Source organism: Callorhinus ursinus, unplaced genomic scaffold (assembly GCF_003265705.2).
Source record: "Callorhinus ursinus isolate GAN/ISIS: 27379988/994484 unplaced genomic scaffold, GSC_fseal_2.0 scaffold27, whole genome shotgun sequence".
NCBI classification, from domain to species: domain Eukaryota; kingdom Metazoa; phylum Chordata; class Mammalia; order Carnivora; family Otariidae; genus Callorhinus; species Callorhinus ursinus.
The window spans coordinates 20,082,215-20,089,140 of NW_027397089.1; positions in this window are offsets into that span (position 1 = coordinate 20,082,215).

Genomic DNA, 6,926 nt, shown 5'->3' on the forward strand with positions numbered 1-6,926 from the left:
AACCAATCTCCTCACCACTAAAGTGGATCAGTCAGGTGTAGACGTGTGGGTGGTTGAAAGAGCCAGGGTTTTCAAATCAAAAGGCCTCCATACATGTGAGCTGCATGACTTTACTCAAGACATTCAATGACTGGCATCTTCAGATTGAGGACAATAATACCATGGCGCCCTGAGAATGAAATGAGATCATATTTTGGGAAAACACTTGAAATTGTTGAGAGGAAACGTAAGAGATTTTCCTTACTGCCTCCGAGCACAGGAAAGAGCCCCTTCCCACAGTCCTCAGAGGTGGCTTGGTGGAGGCAGGTCGTGTCTGGAGCCAGATGTGAGCACAATCCCGGAATGCAGTGACTCCTTCTGTGTGTCAGCCCCCCTGGGTGTTTTTTTTTTTTTTTTGCCCCCCCCCCCCCCCCCCCCCCCCCCCCGCGCTCCCTGATTTGGGTTCTCATGGCTTCTGCAGCATTTTAAAGAAGCTTTCTCACTACTGGCCTGGACAACAGGCCGCTTGCTCTAGGGTGACATCCCTTTTTTTTTTTCTTAGTCTGAGCTTGTGCTAGTGGAGAATACTGAGGATGTGGACACCTATTCCCTATTGCTCAAGTCCTTCGAGCACCCAGTTCACCCTCTCACTCCGATATCTTCAGCAGTCTTGACAAGAAATGATAATCTCCTATCTGACTAAGAGTGATATCCTCCACCTCAAGACTTTGCTCCTTCCAGAAAGAGCGTCCCCTTACTCACCACCTCCTTGGTCACTTCTACCCAAACCCTCCTATCTCCCTCAGTCAGCATGGCTTACCCCATTCGGCAGCCCCTTCAATTTCTCCTCTCCACAGACCTCTTCTTGTCTGCTTATAAGCACGTTCAGACTTCTAATAATTTGACGTTCCTTGATGTTTCTTACACTATTTACAGTCTTATTTTTGTTTTCTTTCCGTGGCTACACTTCTTAAATCACTGATCTATACACACAGTCCCTTGTTTTCCTAAAATCAGTATTTTGCCTTACCTCATGCTCTATGAAAACTTGACTCCCAAATGTCACCAGGGTGTTATCTAAAGATCAATGGCTAATTTTCAGTCCTCATTCTTCCTCTGCAGTATGGATGTTCCACTCAGTGGGATTCGCTCCTCCCATGACTTCGATGGCGGCACACAACCTCACGTCCCCATCTCTCTTCCTGTGCCCACACCCCCTTTGTCGAGTCCTTTTCCTTTTACTGGCTCCTTAATATAGACGTTTATCAGGATCTAGTTCCCAGGACCTCTGCTATTCTGTTTATTCTCTTCTTATTTTATCCACTCTCTTAGATGAGTTTTTGTTTTATTCTGAAAACATGTCTAAAATCTTAATTTCCTTATACCTGAAATTGCCTATTGGATGTTGTCTTCCTCAGGGTCTTCATAGTGATTTGATATATCTGAAATTAATTTCATCCTCTTTTTGGGTTCCATGCTTCTACTAATAACACAACTTCTCTCTTAATTAATCACTAGAGTGCTAAACTTAAGAACTACTCCTAATTCCTCTACCTCTCTCCTCCCCATATTTAGTCAATTATCAAGTCAAGTCAGTTTTTTTTTCTAAAAAATTTTGCCATCTCCTTTTCTTTTTATCCATTTCATTCCTACTGACTTCACCTTCCCTAATTCAGAAAATTCCTTTCTTTAATTTATTCATTTAACACATACGCATTAAGGGCCTATTCTGTGTGGGGCTCTGTGCAGGGAACTAGGCAAACAGAAACAGACCCAGATTGTCCCTGCTCCAGCAATGGAATTTACAGTCTGGTGAGAGAGAGAGATGTTGCTCAAGAAAACACTAATGAATATATGACTGAAAATCGAAATGAGTATTCTGAAAGAGAAGAACACAGCTAAGGATTGAGACATGAAGTATGACTAGAAGTTGATTAGAAAAATGGATGTGGCATGCTGAGAGAAGGGAGAGTTCCTCAGTGATGGAATAATTTATTCAGACCATTTGATCAAAAGGAACATAGCAGGTTCATGAAACTGAAAGAGGCCAGTGAGGCTGGAGTTGAGAGGGCAAGGGGGGAGATGAGGCTGGAGAAGGAGGGGAAAGACCACGTCAGCCCTGGTCAATCAGGGTGAGTTAATTGGTTGGACTCCATCTTAAAATTGATGAGGTGCAAAAGAAGAGTCTTCACTATTACTCACTTTGACTATAGCAAAGGCCTCCTGCCTGAGAGTTTGGCTTTCCTACTCCAGTCTGTGCTGCAAGTCATCACAAGAGTTTTCATAAGATAAAACTCCAACCTATCTAGATTTATTTCCCAAGACCATATCTTTATTTCCCATATCTTTGAATATACCAAAAACCATTGAATTGTATACTTTCAGTGGCTGAATTTTGTGGTATGTGAATTCCATCTCAATAAAGGTATTAAGAAGTCGAGAGATATCTATAAATAATAAACAGAAAACTTAATGGAAGAAGTTTCATTCACAAAATCAATGACATCTGTAAGGTGCCTAGAAAGCTAACAAATATTGTGTAAAATCTTTATTGAGAAAATGGCAATATTAAAATGTTTAAGAGAAAACCTGAATAAATGGAGAAATAAAACATGTCTATGAATGGAATATTCAATATTGCAAAAATATCAATTCTCCCTAAATAAATCCATAAAAGGAACAGGATTCTATTCAGATATTTATTTGATCCTAATAGTCACATGGAAAGGAAAAGGGCTAAAAATAGCCCAGACACTGCTGAAGTAGACAAAGTGAGAAACAAGGCTTACCCTACCAGAGATCAAGACTTCCTATAAAGTAGAATTATTGACAGAGTGTATTAGTAAGGATGGGCAAATAAGCCAATGGAACCAAATAGAGAGCTCAGAAATAGACTTTCATATAAATTAAAACTTCATGTATGAGACAAGAGACCTTAAAAAAAATCAATGGAGATTTTCTTAAAAGATGGGATATTTAATAAATAATCCTAATACAACAGATTACCTACAAAGTTTTATCTCCTCTATCCTACCAACCATAGAAATAAATTCCAAATGACTTAAATACAAACTGGAAAAGAAAATTTCACAATTTTTAGAAGAAAATTGGGAGAATATCTTCATGATCTCAGGGTAGAGATTTTCTTAAACAAGCAAAAAAGCAGTCACTTTATATGAAAAAATGGATTGATTTGATTAAATAGGTTTTTCTAAATTTCTGCAGTATTACAAATATAAAAACAAAGTGAAAGCATAAGTCATAGACTGAGAGACTATATTTTCAGTGCATATAATCAACAAAACATTAATGTCCAAAAAATATGAAATGTTTATTTAATTCAATAAGAAAGAATAACCCAATAGAAAATTGCCAAATGATACAAACAGGAAATATGCAGGAAAAACCCAAATGGCCAATATACTAATGAAATGATGCTCAACCTCGCTAGAATCAGGAAAAAGGAAGTTTTTAAAAAAAATTGAAGCTTGTCAGTACCAAATTTTCTCAAAAATGCAGAAAAACAACAACTCTTAATGTAAATTGGTACAACCCACTATGGATTAAAATATGGAAATATGTAGTAAAATTAAGGATAAGCATTCTTTGAACGGACAGAAATTCTCCTTCTAGGTATATACACTTTAGAAAAACTATAACACAAGTGCACAAGAAAGCTTATTTCTAAATTTTTTGACTGTAACAGCAAAAGAAAAAACTTAAGCAGAAGAATGAATAGTTATGATTAAATATCTATAGCAGTTAAAGTGGATTACCATGGATTAATCCAAAAAATTACCTTGGATCACAAAAAGAAAAGAATAAACCACCTCCTAAAGACATACAGTATGACAGACACCATTTATACATTTTTAAAACATGAAAAACAATGCTCTGCATAATTTATGATCACACAAATGTGTAATGAATACAAAAACATACACAGAAATGACAATCAGAGTAGCCTGTGTGGCTCAGTCGGTTAAGCCTCTGACTCTTGGTTTCAGCTCAGGCCATGATCTCTTGGGTTGTGAGATAGAGCCCTGAGCTGGGCTCCATGCTCAGCAGGGAGTCTGCTTAAAGATTCATGCTCTCTCTCTCTCTCTCTCTCTCTCTCAAATAAATAAATAAATCTTTAAAAAGAAAAAAGAAATGACAATCAGAAGCATTAAAAATGGCTCTTGGGGGCACCTGCATGACTCAGTCGGTTAAGCATCTGCCTTTGGCTCAGGTCATGATCCCAGAGTCCTGGGATCGAGTCCCATATTGGGCTCCTTGCTTGGCAGGGAGCCTGCTTCTCCCTCTGCCTCAGCTGCTCCCTGTTGCTGCTCAAATAAATGAATAAAATCTAAAAAAAAAAAAAAAAATTGGCTCTTGGGGTGAGGGTGGGGGTTGAGGACAGCTGAGCGTGGCAACTAGGGGTGGACTTCCACAGGGGATTCAATTATTTTTGTACTGTCTTGTCAAATATGACAAAATTTATCATTTTAAAACCAGTGGTGAGTATAAAGAATTCTTAGAAACATTCTCCATTTCTATATGTTGAAATATTTAATAATAATAAAAAGAAGTAAAAGTCTAGGTTGTTACGAATACACTAAACAAAGGGGTAAATATCTTTAATATAAAAAACCTCTTGCAAATAAATGGAGTCAAAAACATCCACAATAGATAAATGAAAAAATAACATGAACAGAGAATTTACAGAAAATAAAGTACTGTTAATACACATTTTAAAAACCATTATCAAATAAATTCAAATAAAGAGTAAATCGGTATTATTTTCACATATTAGCTTAACAAAAATATTTTACTTGAAATTCTCAGTGTTGGCAAAGGTGATTCCATGTACACTCATATGCCGCTGGTAAGACTATAAATTACTATCAATAGCCAAAAAAACTATTTGGCCGTTTGCATAAAATTATCCAGATTTTTTAATCTCACAATTACACCTCCATGTTTCTACAAGAAACAAAACCAGGAATGTAATGAAGATTTGTGTTCAGAGATGTTATTTATTGCCCTGTTTATAAAAACAGCCAAAAGAAAGGAGAAAAAAGCATAAATATCCAAAACAAGGGAATGATTCAATAATTTATAGATTACGGTTCACCCATAAGATAGACTATTACATAGTCATTCACCTCTGATGATGCTTATCAAGCATTCTCAAAGATACTAGGGAATAACTGTGATGCAGTATTAAGTGACAGGTGGGGCATAGACCAGTATTACAGTGCTGCCCCAGCAACATAAATACACACAGGGGTCTCATTATCTACATATCCATGAGGCAAGCCTCCATAGTTGCAAGATTTAAAATAATGAGAGGGCATTTAGATAGCTGCACAAATCACTAGCAAATAAGGATCTCGAGAATTCGATCAATAAAAAAAAAATCAAAGAGAAAATTAACAAGAATGATGACAAGATGGACCAAGCAAAAGAGAATAATCTATTAAAGTATAATGAGAGGCGATTCAGGAAATTGATGAACTCTTCAAACATCTTTGCACAACTGGTCTTCTTTATAATTGTGCTACAAAATAATCAAATGTAGAGTGAAAATGTAGTATTAAGCTATCTTTCATTTTCTTTGGAAATATCACCCCACAATCCCTTCCCCCATCATTTTATTTATTGACATTTTCTTCCGAGATTTAGTGTATAATTGCAAGTAGAACCTAACCTTTATTTTAAAGGTCTATAATAAAATTATTTGTATAATTTTTATTATATTCTCAAGATAAAAATTACACTCCACTTATGAAATTTTGATTCTCATTTAATTAACTTCAGATGATTCTACATTAACAAAGATTTCATAATTGTTATATATAGAAAATAAAGAATAGAAGAGCACCGTCCAATAGAAATATAATGTGAGCCAATTGTGTAATTACGTGAAAGTAATTCTAAAGGTATATTGTACTTACGATTATCCAAAATATAACAATTTCAACATGTAATCAATATAAAATTATTAATGGGATTTTTTTTACTAAATCTTCAAAATCCAGGGTGTATTTGACACAGTGCCTCCCAATTTGAACTAACCACATTTCAAGTATTATATAGCTCAGGGATAGAAGAAACTGTACCAAAATGTTTTTCAAAAATGCATATAAAATGGTTGTGCATGAATAGAGGGATTAAGACTTGAGCTACTAGTTTCATGATGTAAAACTTTTAAAACTTTGGCACTTAAGTATCCCATATTTTCAGCTGTTTCCATTTATGAAGGGGAATATTTTTCTTTATCTCTCATTTATGGCTTAAATATTTAAATATTTTTTTTCTGTTTCTCTTTATATCATTTGCTAGTTGCATTTCATCTCCTGCTTTAGCTCTTCTGGTTTTCTCAGAAAATCATTTCAATTTTTGACCATCCTTTTCACTGGTTGCCTGGCGAACTTCCACTTCTGAGATCATTTTAAAGCAACCCTTGACCCTGCCAAGTTAATTTCTTTCTACCCTTCCCTGCTTTCTCATGGATCAAGATCATTTTTTCTTATGTTATTAAAACCATATTGTTTTCTTATGAAACAAGCAGTTCTCTTAGACCTCTTTGTCTTAAAAAAAAAAAAAAAAAAAAAAACCTCCACAGGGGACCCTTTAAGCTAGTGGACTCCAGTTTGTTGATTATCATTCTTTTTTCTCCTACTGGTTTCCTTCCTTCAGTCCTTCAGAATCATACATTTACAATGTATAAATATATGGTCACTTTCAACCAGGTTGATAAATTTAAATTTTCAAATACTTATTCCCCGAACATAAGTATCACATCAAGAGTTGTGTTTTCATGGGTGCCTGGGTGGCTCAGTTGTTAGGTGTCTGCCTTTGGCTCAGGTCATGATCCCAGGGTCCTGGGATCGAGCCCTGCGTCTGACTCCCTGCTCAGCGGGAAGCCTGCTTCTCCCTCTCCCACTCCCCCTGATTGTGTT